Raw genomic sequence first — 15,346 nt, 5'->3', positions numbered from 1 at the left:
TGGGTTAGGGACATGTTCTCGGGAGGGAAGTTTGCGGGACTAATCGAGCTATGGGAGAGGTTTGAGCTGCCAGGGGGGCAGTGAGTTTAGGTATATGCAGGTGCGGGACTTTGTGTGAAAGGGGTGGAGGTCATTCCCCAAGCTCCCAGAGTACACACTGTTGGAGCAACTGCTCCTTCCTGATTGGATTTAGGGAGGGCAGGATTGGAGATATATACAGGTGGTTGGGGGAGCAGGGCAAGTGGTGAGGATCAACAGTAAACAGTGTTGCTAACTTTCCGGTTGGTTCAATTGCTCTGTTTTATTACCTTTGCTCTCGAGTCGCCAGGTATCTGTATGATACCGCCACGAGGTTCAAGTCCAAGTAATGATTAATAACTCAATACACCGATTAGTAAGATTCAAACAAAGCACATTTATTATACACAGTAATCGCTACTCATCCACAAATTCTACGTCTAAGCTACTTTTACAACTAACAGGCCTATACTTAACTTCGGACTGGCCCACCAGGTCAGGGGAACAAATGGCCTTTCGTTCGGGTTCTGAGTCTGCGGGATTCGAAGTTGGTCCGGATTGGTAGCTAGGAGCGCCCATCTCGTAGCAAGCGTTGAATTAAGACTTACTTCTTTCGGTGGTCACTGCACCGGTCACGGTCAAGGTTGGTTCACGTTGCTGGGTGACCCGGGCAGGACGAAGAGAGCGAGTTGAACTTGGGGGCTTAACTTTATAGTCCCCAGGGGCTTCCCGCCTTTTGGGGAGGACCCTGTACCTGGTTCTAGGTGATTGGACTTCGTTCCAATCGCTTGGTTCGATTTCTCCAATACTGGAGCAGTTCCCTGATCGATGGGCAGTCTTGAGGTGTTCGTTAACCTCTTTTGTGTTGGCTCCTGCTGGCGCCGGTGAGTCTGGCTTAGTTTTGTGTGTCCCAAATGTTGCTATAGTTCCCGGGGATTGCTCATTAGTATGTAGATGGCTGCTAAATTATTATGCTGATGGTCGCTGGTATCGATGCTGTCTGGGCTTTGCAGAGTTAAATACACAGTAAACCTGCATCTGCTGGTTTCTGTCTGTGTTGGCTGAATTTCCCTTCAGTAATTGCCGTTCGCCATTTTAAATCGGGAGTTGGCCAATTTAGGTGGCTACACACCCTCCTTGTGATCCTAACACAAAGCGTGAAGGATCACATAGCTGCGTTGTTTTCATTCCCTGACCCGGTGAGCACTTCTTTCATGGCCTCTACACTGACCATAACTATGCAAAAAAATTTTAACTGACAATTCTAAGGGGCCCTATGTCAAACAGGGACATGCATTACAAAACAAGAAAATGGGAACCTCTAACTATCCTTAATACACTACACTCACTTAAACATTTCATCACTCTAACTTCCTCAACCATACAAACCAAATCATAGCAGTTTATACACATTTTTCCTGGCTTGGCGGTCAAGCTCAGGATCGTACAATTGCTCATGAACATTTCTTTATTTACAACAAAAACGCAAAGGAATGCTCTTTATTATAGATCGCGGGGGTCGGGGGTCTGGTCGTATCCGAAAATAGGGGATCTGATCCTCTATACCGGGGTTCGAGCGCAGTAGGCCCTCCTTCTCCATTTTCTCAGACGAATAGTCTGCACAATGCAGCAGAATATCGCCAATACTAGTAGGGAGTCTATCAAGTAGGACAGGGAGTACCAGGTTATAAACCTGGCACACCAAGATGGTGTGGTGTCGCTGGTGACTGGGCTCTGGGTACTGCGGGGAAGTGAATCATTAACGGCTGGGGGGCTTGAGGTCAGGGGGTTCGCGTTCGCACGCAACCAAATGTCTATTATAACGATGAACCACGCGGAGGATGTCCTCATGGTGCGTCTTCTTTCACTTCTCTGCTCTTCTCTTCTCTTGTCCTGGAGCTTCTGGAGTTCTGTGGAAACAAGCATAGTATCTGTTACTATCTTGGTTTAATATCTCGTATGATAGCCTGTCTGCCCTTTAGTGCCAATTACTCCCTTTATAATTGGTCACGTGTGACTCCCTCATTTCTTTTTTCAAGAAAAACAAATTTTAGGACAAGACACACGTATAAATAATGAACCAGTGCAAGCCGTCTCGCAGACTGTGCGATTTACCATCCCAAAGTTTCAGGATGTAAATAGCATGTGGTTGGCAACCTAAGGGTTACCTGAAACAAAACAGAACTTTTTGAACTAAAACTTTCCAAAATGAGGTGCGTATGGGCCGCGACGGGTAAGAGTTGGATGGAGTCCCCGGGTAGGACGGCGACCAATGCCGTGTGTGCCCTACCCGAGCGTAGCTGACCAGAGGGGGGGTTCCCAGGCAGGGCGGGTCCCAGTGCCGTTTCTCCACTGCCTCAGTAACCGACAAGAACGGGCAAAAAATGTAGTCATCGTGGGGGGCTGCCGTAGTGGTTCTTCCCTCGAACCAGAAGAGCAGTTATGAATGGGCGTCTGTCGACAGACAAATTCCTCTGAACTGGCGTCTGGGACAGTAGCAAGTCTCTGTGGGCAAGTCCTCAGAGGTTTCGGCCGAAAAGGCGTGGGGCTGTGGAAAAAAAAAATTCCGGTCTGACATACAACATGTAACAAAACACTACAAACAACATAAAACATGCTGCAGGTTCCATCAGAAAGGACACCGTTTTCTCCCAAGCAGTTCCTTTTAAAACATCATCTGGACACCTCAGTTATCGGTTGCGAACAGGGTCGCAAAGGGGTTCTCGCTTTGGGAGTCAGACTCAAGGTCGTCATCTTCTCCCGGATGCCAAACTCCCGAGTGTATCAGGGCTGATAGGGCTGCATGGTGTGATTTGGGATCCCTCTCGTCATTCCGGACGAGTCTGTACGAATTGTCTCGGTGCCAATAGGTGGTGTCTAGTTGTGTGGGGACGGAATCGGGGTCGTCATTGTGGGTCGGTGGTGGGGTTTGTTTAGGAAAGTGATCGTGAAGGGATCACTCGAATCGTGGTCGGATTCGCTGGGTGTGGGTCCTGTTGCATGGGGATAGTAGGGAGGCATGCTGTGGCTATCGTCCGAGTCATAGTCGCTGTCTCTGCTGCTGCAGTCTGTGGGCATTCCGGGGCGGAGTGTATATTTTGGGGGTGGAGTCGAGGTTGAGTCCGTGGCTGGGCTGGACGTGTTGGGAGATGGTAGGGTTACGTTGGCTGTGGGCGGGGCATGATCTGCTGCGTCGAGCATGACGTGGTGTGCGTGGTTAGATTGTGTTCCATATGCCTTCAGCTGGTTGATATGGAACCACGCAGTCTTTCCATTGGGATACTTTATTTTGTAGACGGAAGGGCTTACTTTGTCCGCAATGGAGTACGGACCCGAGTACTTTGGTGACAGGAATGTGCTGGGGTTGTATACGGAGAGCATGACTTGCTGTCCTACACTGTACTCAGTCGCATGCACTGTCTTATCGAAACAAGCCTTGCTCTGTTTCTTTCTTGTGCTTAATTTCACTGCGGCTGCTAGCTGAGCCGTTTTAACATTCTCCACTAATTGTTTTACTGCGTTCTCGTGTGTGAGGGCCGTCACTTCGGGGCTGGTCAAGTCCAAACCTAATAAAAGTTCTGTGCCTTTCATGGGGCGTCCGGTCATGAGAGTGTGTGGGGTGTAACCTGTGGAAGTTGAAACTGTATTGCGCACAAACATCAGCGCAAAGGGGAGGACTGAGTCCCTAAGTGGTGTTGTTTTGCTGGACCATTTTTCTGAGGGTGGATTTTAGGGTCCGATTCATGTGCTCCACGATACCACTCGACTGGGGGTGGTATGCTATGTGGAATTTTTGGGTAATGCCAAATATCGTGAGGACGTTCTGCATGACACGTCCCGTAAAATGGGAGCCTTGGTCTGATTCAATGCTGCGGGGGAGTCCCCATCTTGTAAAGATATGGTGGGTCAAAATCTTGGCTGTGGTCTTTGCCGTGTTAGTTCTGGATGGGAATGCTTCCACCCATTTTGTAAACGTGTCTATCACCATGAGTACATATTTATAACCATTCCTGCAAGGGGGCAATGGTCCTATAAAATCAATCTGGAGGTTAGTCCAGGGGCCATTAACGGGTCGGATGTGACTAAGCTCAGCCCTTTTGGCATATCTGTCCGGATTATTCTGGGCACAGATAAGACGATTCTCGATGTAGTGATTTGCATCGTCATTTAAATTCGGCCACCAACAAAACTGCCTGAGGTGGGCTGTAGTGGGATTGATTCCCTGATGTCCATGACCATCATAGAACAAACAAATGAGCTGATTCCTGTCCTGTTCAGGAACCACATAAAGGGCGTCTTTTAACACCACACCGTCATGTGTGGTCAGAGCATTTTTAAACCTCTCGTACGGTGCTGGATAGTTTCCTTTTAAAATCTCCCTGAGATTGCTGTCCTGCTTCTGGGCCTGCACTAGATCCTCGATCTTAGTCTGCGAGACCTGAACTGCATTCACTGGTGCGCTTTCGGGGGGTGTCCAAAAATATCCATGCCTGGAACCTGCTTTAGCCAGTGCGTCGGCCTTTACATTTCCAGGGGGGGAGGAACGATTGTGACTTCGAACTTTGACTATACCAAAAGTCCTGTTCTGTGCTCCCTCTAAAATGTGACGGAGTAATGGGGCTGAGGGGAGGGGTTTTCCGTCTGCGGAAACAAATCCTCTTGCTTTCCACAGTGTAGGAATCCTGTGAGGCTAATGCAGACATAGAGGCTGTCCGAGTATATGTCTGCTGGGCTGGGGAAGGAATCTGGGTGTTCCACTATATACACGATGGCTGCAAGTTCTGCTGCCTGCGCGCCTAAGTGTCCTGGAAGTTTTATTGCTATTTCTTCTAGGGCGCGTCCCTGCGCGTCCTCGACATAAATACCGCATCCTGTTATGCGCTTCCCTTCTAATATTGTGGAAGATCCATCCACATATATGTTAATGGGCTCGCACGTGTCTGTGTGCTGGGGGCTCTGGGTTGAACTACATATCTTTCTGGGGGGGGTGGGGGGTCGCAATAAAGGGGCCTGTGTTGTGGTGTGGAGAGATAATTTCAGATTCATGGGGGGTTCCGGGGCACTGTAGGCTGTCTGCTAAAAAGGTGTGGGTCTTTGTCCATTTCACAGTGATGTCCCGTCCCTGCAAAAGAAGGGTCCATCTGGCTGCTCTTATCTGACTAACTGTACCGACCTTGAATCGTCCGTCCAGTAAAAGTTGGGTGGGGGTGTGTTCTGTGAGGATTGTGATGAGGTTCAGTCCGGTAATGTACGAAAAATACTGAACTGCCCAAAATATTGCGAGCAGGTGCCTCTCACAGGCTGAAAATCCCTGCTCCACAGCATCTAAAAGTCTGGCGGCGTAAGCTACGGGCCTTAACTGTTCGTGCCATTCCTGGAGGAGCACGGCTGAAAGGGTGCGGTCTGTGGTTGCTACCTCTATAGCGTAAGGGGAAAGTGGGTCTGGAACTTGTAGTGCGGGGGGCTGCTATGGTCAACTTGGAAACGTTCTGGGGAAGGGGCAATTTAGCAATTGAGTCAATCCTTTTATGCTCAAGCTCGCGTTTACCATGCGTGATAATTGTTCCCAAATATATCACCTTTTCTTCCAAAATCTGGGCCTTTTTGGGGTTAACTTTACAACCAATTGAATGTAAAAGTTCCAGGAGTTCGGACAGAAGCTCAGTGTTCTCTTCCTTGGTGTCTGTCTGCAGTAGTAGGTCGTCTACGTACTGGACCAGACATTCGGGGCGAGAGAATTTGGCTAATCCATTTGCCAGCTGTCGGTGGTGTGAGAAACATCTCTCACTTGATAATAATTTACACTTAGCCAAATTCTGAGGAAGTATTTTATTCAGTCGATCTTGCAAGAACGGGTGCCGCCTGTCAACATTAGCAGCCACTCTGAACAAGCACAGCATTATTTTTTCATATACAATCTCTGAGAAACACACCCCGCCCTCTGCCTCGCCTAGCAGTTATTCCTTATTTAGACTTGTTATGTTCACTTTAGCTTCCGCATTGCTTTGCCTAGCAAGCAGTTATTCCTGTGAGCTCCTGGTACATCCTTGAACCGTCAGCTAAAATGATTTAGAATGAGGCCCCCATCCCCACCTGCAACGTGTTATTGCAAGTTCTGTTCATCCCGAAGGCCAGTCACGTACACAGTTACAAAACTTTGGCACTGCAGTTTGCACAAAACTCCACTTGACATCTTATTTCCCATCAAGCACTATTATGTGTGATTCATGTGAAAACAACATAAAATGCTCATTTCTCATAATTTCCCCTTTTTTTTCTTTTTACTCTTGTTGCTTTTTCACACACTGTCGCCCCTTTTAGCCTTCCCCATAATTGTCCAACATCCTCTCAACCTCTCTTTCTATGGGGTCGTCCTCCCCTTCAGTCTTCCCTCTTTCTAGTAGGCAAATTGTTTCCCGGCCTCCTTTACCCAGGGGTAATGGCATCTGCTTGGTCAAGGCTGTTTCGATGAGCCGCTGCACCAAGCCTCTTACGCACGGGATGATGCAACAGCCTATTGCCACCAATGCCCCTATCACCACGATGATGGAGGTGAGGATAGATACAATTAACCCTTTCCATTTCCCAAACATTGATTCAAGCCACCCAGTCATGGATGTGTCTGCCCCAGAGTTGTCTGCCATTTCCTCAGCCAGAGTGGTTAACCCTTGTAGCGCACGGGTAATCGATCCGTCGGGTGCCGTGTTGTTGGGGATAAATGTGCAACACTGTCCCTTGAGCATAACGCATACACCACCTTTCTCTGGCAAAATCATATCCAGAGCCAATCTATTCTCCCAGGCCATTCTACTGGTTGCGTCCAGTTGTCCCGCTATGCCCTTCACGGCGTCTCTGGTATAATTTATGAACCTTTGTTGATTATAGTATATATAGTTTATCCAATCCACATTCTTATTGATCGTAACCCACCAGAAGAGGGACTCGAACCCAGCTGCGATCTGATTTTGGGCTTTGAACTCGTCTGGTACTCCTCTGGAAATGCCAACGGAGTCCAGGTAAATTTTGTCATCAAATGAGGTGGGTATGCCCCGTTCAGATCGTTCCCCTTTTACACTCCCCCTCTCCTCTTGTCTTTCATAGGCTATGCTAAACAGTATGGCTAGCTGAACTAATGCGCATGTCCCTTTCCATTGGGGGGGCAGAGTGGGTCTTGGGATTTTTCCTCCGCAATACCACCATATATCTGCACGTGGTATTTTTAGTGATGAGTAATTGCCCTGGGTGGTCACGTTCTTAGTCTCAAGACTCGTCTTGAGTTCTCCCATGTCTTTACTTAGCCCCGTATCAGAACGACTTATACACGATTTATGATGCGTCACGGTAACCAAGGAGGGAGGGTTTGCTGATTGTTTCTGCTGAACAGGAGGAAACATCAGAGATAGGGCAGTGCAGGTCTTGTTGCCCCAGGCGTTCTCATCTTGGTACAAGGCCATCATACATTCCATGCTCCCTCTATTGTCTGTCCACCCCCAGTGGAAAGGGCTCCAGATGGGCCTGTGGTCTACCTGATGCACAAGTGTAACAATTGTCTTTCTCCAGCGACTGGGCCGAATACCTCACCCACTCAATCCACGCATTCTGTCCCTCATAGCCGGTCTCGATCTCAAAGGCTTTCTCTAAATCTTTTACTTCAATTATTTTGACTCCCTGTCCTCTTGTCGTTCCTAGCTCCATTAGTGGGAGTTGCCCACTGGTCTATTGAGATACGGAAGCAGCATTTAGTCGCGCTATTTCTCATTTTTACCCCGAATATCTCATTTCTTAGTGAACAATGCTTATTGCCTGCCTCGGTCCAGGCCGTGTGTTTCACGGTGATGTATACGGGGTTACAGGTTCCAGCCTTGCACGTTGAGGGGGAATTGGCACTAATCTGGTGAATGGATACGACCGGTGGTGCCCCTCTGCGATTGGGCGACTGGCACAACCTTTTCAGCCAACCCCCTCCCTCGGTAATCATCCCCCCTCGGTAATAATCAACTTGGGGGCTTAACTTTATAGTCCCCATGGGCTTCCCGCATTTTGGGGCGGACCCTGTACCTGGTTCTAGGTGATTGGACTTTGTTCCAATCGCTTGGTTCGATTTCACCAATACTGGAGCGGTTCCCTGATCGATGGGCGGTCTTGAGGTGTTCGTTAACCTCTTTTGTGTTGGCTCCTGCTGGCGCCGGGGAGTCTGTCTTAGTTTTGTGTGTCCCAAATGTTGCTATTGTTCACGGGGATTGCTCATTAGTATGTAGATGGCTGCTATATTATTATGCTGATGGTCGCTGGTATCGGTGCTGTCTGGGCTTTTGCAGAGTTAAATACACAGCAAACCTGCACCCGCTGGTTTCTGCCTGTGTTGGCTGAATTTCCCTTCAGCCTTTGCCGTTTGCCATTTTAAATCGGGAGTTGGCCAATTTAGGTGGCTACAACAGGAGGAGGAGTTGGGAGGGAAATAGGTTGGGGATTGTGGTGTGAGGCGATGCGGAGGGTGAACTCAACCTCCTCCTGCACGACGCTGAACTTGACTCAGTTCAAGGTGGTGCACAGGGTACACATGACTCAGGCGAGGATGATTGACTTCTTCCAGGGGGGTGGCCGATGGGTGTAAGAAGTGTAGGCGGGGGCCGGCCAACCATGCACCTATGTTTTGGGGCTGCAAGAAGCTGAAGAGCTACTGGGAGGCGGTGTTTGGAATACTGTCTAGGATGGTGAGGGTGATGGTCAGGCCAGACCCTATGGTGGGGTTTTTTGGGGTCTCGGAAGTGCCAGAGTCTCTGGAGTGGAAGAGGGCTGATGTTATGCCCGGCAAAGGATCCTGTTAAATTGGAGGTCGGACACGCCGCCGCGGTAGCAGATTGGCTGGGGTAGATCTACGACATTCTCCTGTTGGAGAAGATTAAGTTTGAGATGAAGGGGTCAGGTGAGGGCTTCGGGCTGCAGTGGGGGCTGTTCATTACACTATTTGATGAGTTATTCATCACGGGGGGAGGGGATAAAAGGGGAAAAGCATTGTGCCCAACCCGCTAATCACATTTCAATGCATGCCCCCGCCGGCAAAGGGCACAAACCTCCATATTTGCAGGTTGCCCGATTCTCCACCCAATCAGGATTCGCATTTCCGGCATCGCGGGGCAGAGAACCCAGCCCTAAATTTTATTTTGGACGGCAACCGCAGCATGATTCCCGCCGGGTGTTTGGGCGCGATCCAGATTGCAATGCACCCACACTTAGGGTGGGTTTTACCACCAACCCGCCGCGTGTTTCCCGGTGACGCGCCGTTCACTGACGGCGGGATTCTATCCTCCCCCCGCTTGTCAGTGGAATTTCCCATTGAACCCACCCCATGCCGTCAGGAAACCCGCGGGAAAAGGGAATCACGTCGCCGGAGAATCCCGGACAAGGTGATTGGCACAGTACTGGGTTTGAACAGATGATTAATAATTCCAATTTCACACAAAACTCTGAGATAACAATGGGACAACAATAACTTTTTCAAAAGAAGTCAAATAACACAATCGTTGCTAAGCAACAGACAAGTTTCTTGGAGGTTTACCTATTCTTATAATTGGATCCTGCGCTCATTCCTAACCAGTTCTCCAGTACAGTACATTTTCATAATTTGCATTGTAATTTCAGGTATTTGGCTGCTGATAAGCTGGAACACGCGAGAGCTTCGATATTCAAATAAATGCGTCTGTAATGACGTAAAGCTCATCCAGTCAGCAGTTTTTCCAGCAGTTTTCCAAATGTGTACAAGCCTCCATGTGCTTTATGGGAAAAAGCAAGTCCTGCCAATATTGGCTCATTCAGATACCCACATGGGCGACTTCAACACTGACTGGGGTTATTGAGCACCAGATAGTGATGGTGAAAAGCTCCTAGAGTGGGCCTCCGGTAACAATGGAACTTCCGGAAAGCAGATTGGCCAAAATACCACAAAACCTTGCACCTCATCATTGTCAGGGCAGCGCGATGTCCGTTCATTCGTTGACCCCACACCCCCACACCACCTCCAAACAACCGCGCAACCTCAAACGAACCATTGTTTGCAGCAAACTAACCAGCCTTCAGAACAGTGACCACAACACCACACAACCCTGCCATGGCAATCTCTGCAAGACGTGCCAGATCATCGACATGGATACCACCATTACACATGAGAACACCACCCACCAGGTACGCGGTACATACTCGTGTGACTCGGCCAACGTTGTCTACCTCATACGCTGCAGGAAAGGATGTCCCGAAGCGTGGTACATTGGCGAGACCATGCAGACGCTGCGACAACGAATGAACGGACATCGCGCAACAATCACCAGGCAGGAATGTTCCCTTCCAGTCGGGGAACACTTCAGCAGTCAAGGGCATTCAGCCTCTGATCTCCGGGTAAGCGTTCTCCAAGGCGGCCTTCAGGATGCACGACAACGCAGAATCGCCGAGCAGAAACTTATAGCCAAGTTCCGCACACATGAGTGCGGCCTCAACCGGGACCTGGGATTCATGTCACATTACATTCATCCCCCACCATCTGGCCTGGGCTTGCGAAATCCTACCAACTGTCCTGGCTTGAGACAATTCACACCTCTTTAACCTGGGGTTACCCCACCTATGGATCTGAAAAGTTTTAATCACCTGCAAATGCTCACATTCGAAGCATTGCCCCCACCCTAATTGCTGAGAGGCAGTTCTGGCAGTCCCCTGAGGCCTGTTAAGGGGCACAAAGGTACACATTGTATTCTTCTCTTTGAAGTTTTAGTGTGAGTCATCCTAAAGTCTGTATAAAAGACAGACAGAAAGCGCAGACAGTAAGCATTGCGCTGGTCAAGGAGACACAGCCTGAGTGAGTGAGACACAGACAGAGTGAGAATTTGGTAATTTGGTGCAGTGAGGTAATTCGGTGAAGAGTGGGAGAAGGTGCTTTTTCCTGACTGTTTTGTTCTCTCTCTTTCTTCGGACCTAATTTTGGGAGCCGTTCGGAGGAGGAGGAGCAGTCTCTGTGAGTATAAAAACCGAACGGTAACTTCCTGTTTTCCAGTTGTTGTTTTTTTCTCCAAAAGTGACATCAGAGGGCAGCTGTGATCTGATTGGTTGATAGCAAATCTGCCCCAAATTTAAAAATAAACACAGCTAAACTCGTAAACTTAAATTAAACTAATTAATTAATTAGTGATGGCTGGTCAGGTGATGTGCTTGAGCTGCTTGATGTCGGAGCTGGCAGATCCCATTGCGAGCTGCAGTGACCACATCTGCAGTAAGTGTTGGCTGCTCGAAGAGCTCCGGCTCAGAGTTGATGAGCTGGAGTCTGAGCTTCAAACACTGAGGCACATCCGGGAGGGGGAGACTTACCTGGACACTGTGTTTCAGGACGCAGTCACACCTGTTAGAGTAAGTAGTTTAAATCCTGCCAGTGGCCAGGGACAGCAGGGTGTGACTGCGAGTCAGGCAGGTAAAGGGAACCAGCAGTCAGGACCTCAGGAGCATCAGCCCTTGACTCTGTCCAACAGGTATGAGGCACTTGCTCCCTGTGTGGATGGCGAACAGGGTTGCAGGAAGGATGAGTCAGCTGACCAAGGCACCATGGTTCAGCAGGCCATTCAAGGGGAGGGAGTAAATAGGCAAGTTGTAGGGGATTCTATTATCAGGGGGATAGATAGTATCCTTTGTGAGCAGGATAAATAGTCCCGCATGGTATGTTGCCTGCCTGGTGCTAGGGTGCGGGACATCTCTGACCGGCTTGAAAGGATACTGGAGAGGGAGGGGGAGGATCCAGTTGTTGTGGTCCATGTCGGTACCAACAACATAGGCAAGTCTAGAAAAGAGGACATGTTTAGAGATTATAAAGAGCTAGGATTCAAATTATAAAACAGGCCCTCAAGGGTCATAATCTCCGGATTACTGCCCGAGCCACGTGCAAATTGGCATAGAGAGGCAAGAATAAGGGAAGTTAACACGTGGCTGAAAGAGTGGTGTGGGAAAGAGGGGTTCCTTTTCATGGGACACTGGCATCAGTTTTGGGACAGGGGGGACCTATACCGTTGGGATGGTCTCCACCTGAACCGAGCTGGGACCAGTGTTCTGGCGAAAAGAGTAAATAGGGTGGTCAATAGGACTTTAAACTAAAGATTGGGGGGGAAGGAAAGTCAGGGAACCAAGAGGTGAAGTAATCAGTGGGAAGCGTAGCTGCTTAGGAATACAAAAAAGCACGAAAAGACAGAACTCAGGAGAGGTTATGATAGTCCCCATCCCACAAAATATGACACAGTGTATGGAAAGGCTCAGTAAACCAAGGTCCACCACACTAAAAAAACAAAAAGGGACGGTCAATCGAGAATTAAAGGTGCTTTTTTTAAATGCACGCAGTGTACGGAACAAGGTAGATGATCTTGTGGCCCAGATTGTGACTGGCAGGTATGATGTGGTAGGCATCACAGAGACGTGGTTGCAGGGGGTTCAGGACTGGCATTTAAACATCCAGGGATTCACAACCTATCGAAAAGACAGAGAGGTGGGCAGAGGGGGCGGGGTTGCCTTGTTAATTAGGAATGAAATTAAATCAATAGCACTAAACGACATAGGGTCAGATGATGTGGCGTCTGTGTGGGTAGAGTTGAGGAACCACAAAGGCAAAAAAACCATAATGGGAGTTATGTACAGGCCTCCTAACAGTGGTCAGGACCGGGGGCACAAAATGCACCACGAAATAGAAAGTGCATGTCAGAAAGGCAAGGTCACAGTGATCATGGGGGACTTCAATATGCAGGTGGACTGGGTAAATAATGCTGCCAGTGGACCCAAGGAAAGGGAATTCATTGAATGTTTACAGGAGGGCTTTTTGGAACAGCTTGTGATGGAGCCCACGAGGAAACAGGCCATTCTGGACTTAGTGTTATGTAATGAGCCAGACTTGATTAAAGATCTTAAAGTAAGGGAACACTTAGGAGGCAGTGATCATAATATGGTAGAATTCAATCTCCAATTTGAAAGAAAGAAGGTAGAAACAGATGTAAAGGTGTTACAGTTAAATAAAGGTAACCACAGGGGCATGAGGGAGGAACTGACGAAAATCGACTGGGAGCAGAGCCTAGTGGGAAAGACAGTAGAACAGCAATGGCAGAAGTTTCTGGGAGTAATTGAGGACACAGTACAAAGGTTCATCCCAAAGAAAAGAAAGGTTATCAGAGGGGGGATTAGGCAGCCATGGCTGACAAAGGAAGTTAGGGAATGCATCAAAGCAAAAGAGAAAGCCTATAATGTGGCAAAGAGTAGTGGGAAGTCAGAAGATTGGGAAGGCTACAAAAACAAACAGAGGATAACAAAGAGAGAAATAAGGAAAGAGAGGATCAATTATGAAGGTAGGCTAGCCAGTAACATTAGGAATGATAGTAAAAGTTTCTTTAAATACATTAAAAACAAACGGGAGGCAAAAGTAGACATTGGGCCGCTCCAAAATGACGCTGGTAATCTAGTGATGGGAGACAAGGAAATAGCTGAGGAACTAAATAAGTACTTTGCGTCAGTCTTCACAGTAGAAGACATGAGTAATATCCCAACAATTCAGGAGAGTCAGAGGGCAGAGTTGAATATGGTAGCCATCACAAAGGAGAAAATGCTAGAGAAACTAAGAGGTCTAAAAATTGATAAACCTCCGGGCCCAGATGGGCTACATCCTCGAGTTCTAAAGGAGATAGCTGAAGAAATAGTGGAGGCGTTAGTTATGATCTTTCAAAAGTCACTGGAGTCAGGGAAAGTCCCAGAGGATGGAAAATCGCTGTTGTAACCCCTATGTTCAAGAAGGGAACAAGGAAAAAGATGGAAAATTATAGGCCAATTAGCCTAACCTCGGTTGTTGGCAAGATTCTAGAATCCATTGTTAAGGATGAGATTTCTAAATTCTTGAAAGTGCAGGGTCGGATTAGGACAAGTCAGCATGGATTTCGTCAGGGGAGGTCGTGCCTGACAAACCTGTTAGAGTTCTTTGAAGAGATAACAAATAGGTTAGACCAAGGAGAGCCAATGGATGTTATCTATCTTGACTTCCAAAAGGCCTTTGATAAGGTGCCTCACGGGAGACTGCTGAGTAAAATAAGGGCCCATGGTATTCGAGGCAAGGTACTAACATGGATTGACGATTGGCTGTCAGGCAGAAGGCAGAGAGTTGGGATAAAAGGTTCTTTTTCGGAATGGCAACCGGTGACGAGTGGTGTCCCGCAGGGTTCAATGTTGGGGCCACAGCTGTTCTCTTTATATATTAACGATCTAGATGACGGGACTGGGGGCATTCTGGCTACGTTTGCCGATGATACAAAGATAGGTGGAGGGGCAGGTAGTATGGAGGAGGTGGGGAGGCTGCAGAAAGATTTAGACAGTTTAGGAAAGTGGTCCAAGAAATGGCTGATGAAATTCAACGTGGGCAAGTGCGAGGTCTTGCACTTTGGAAAGAAGAATAGAGGCATGGACTATTTTCTAAACGGTGACAAAATTCATAATGCTGAAGTGCAAAGGGACTTGGGAGTCCTAGTCCAGGATTCTCTAAAGGTAAACTTGCAGGTTGAGTCCGTAATTAAGAAGGCAAATGCAATGTTATCATTTATCTCAAGAGGCTTGGAATATAAAAGCAGGGCTGTACTTCTGAAGCTTTATGAAGCATTAGTTAGGCCCCATTTAGAATACTGTGCGCAATTTTGGGCCCCACACCTCAGGAAGGACAAACTGGCACTGGAGCGGGTCCAGCGGAGATTCACACGGATGATCCCAGGAATGGTAGGCCTAACATACGATGAACGTCTGAGGATCCTGGGATTATATTCATTGGAGTGAAGGAGGTTGAGGGGAGATCTGATAGAAACTTACAAGATAATGAATGGCTTAGATAGAGTGGACGTAGGGAAGTTGTTTTCATTAGCAGGGGAGACTAGGACCCGGGGGCACAGCCTTAGAATAAAAGGGAGTCACTTTAGAACAGAGATGAGGAGAAATTTCTTCAGCCAGAGAGTGGTGGGTCTGTGGAATTCATTGCCACAGAGGGCGGTGGAGGCCGGGACGTTGAGTGTCTTTAAGACAGAAGTTGATAAATTCTTGATTTCTCGAGGAATTAAGGGCTATGGAGAGAGAGCGGGTAAATGGAGTTGAAATCAGCCATGATTGAATGGCGGAGTGGACTCGATGGGCCGAATGGCCTTACTTCCGCTCCTATGTCTTATGGTCTTATTGTCTTGCATCTTTGAATTTGTCTATATATATGTTTCTGGAACAGACCTCTTCATTCACCTGAGGAAGGAGCAGCGCTCCGAAAGCTAGTGACATCGAAACAAACCAGTTGGAC

At 48.1% G+C, this 15,346-nt stretch overlaps 1 long non-coding RNA gene across 1 annotated transcript in view; it reads right to left on the bottom strand.

Moving 5' to 3' along the window:
• Positions 1-430: 430 nt before the first annotated feature.
• Positions 431-15,346, bottom strand: part of LOC140402297 (uncharacterized) — a 28,167-nt gene continuing 13,251 nt past the window's right edge. Inside the window, exon 3 of the long non-coding RNA XR_011938116.1 lies at positions 431-1,928. This is a non-coding gene — a long non-coding RNA (uncharacterized lncRNA). The remainder of the gene's footprint in view (positions 1,929-15,346) is intronic.

This window comes from Scyliorhinus torazame, chromosome 25, assembly GCF_047496885.1.
Source record: "Scyliorhinus torazame isolate Kashiwa2021f chromosome 25, sScyTor2.1, whole genome shotgun sequence".
Taxonomy (NCBI): Eukaryota; Metazoa; Chordata; class Chondrichthyes; order Carcharhiniformes; family Scyliorhinidae; genus Scyliorhinus; species Scyliorhinus torazame.
This window is presented reverse-complemented; position numbering and strand designations above follow the sequence as displayed.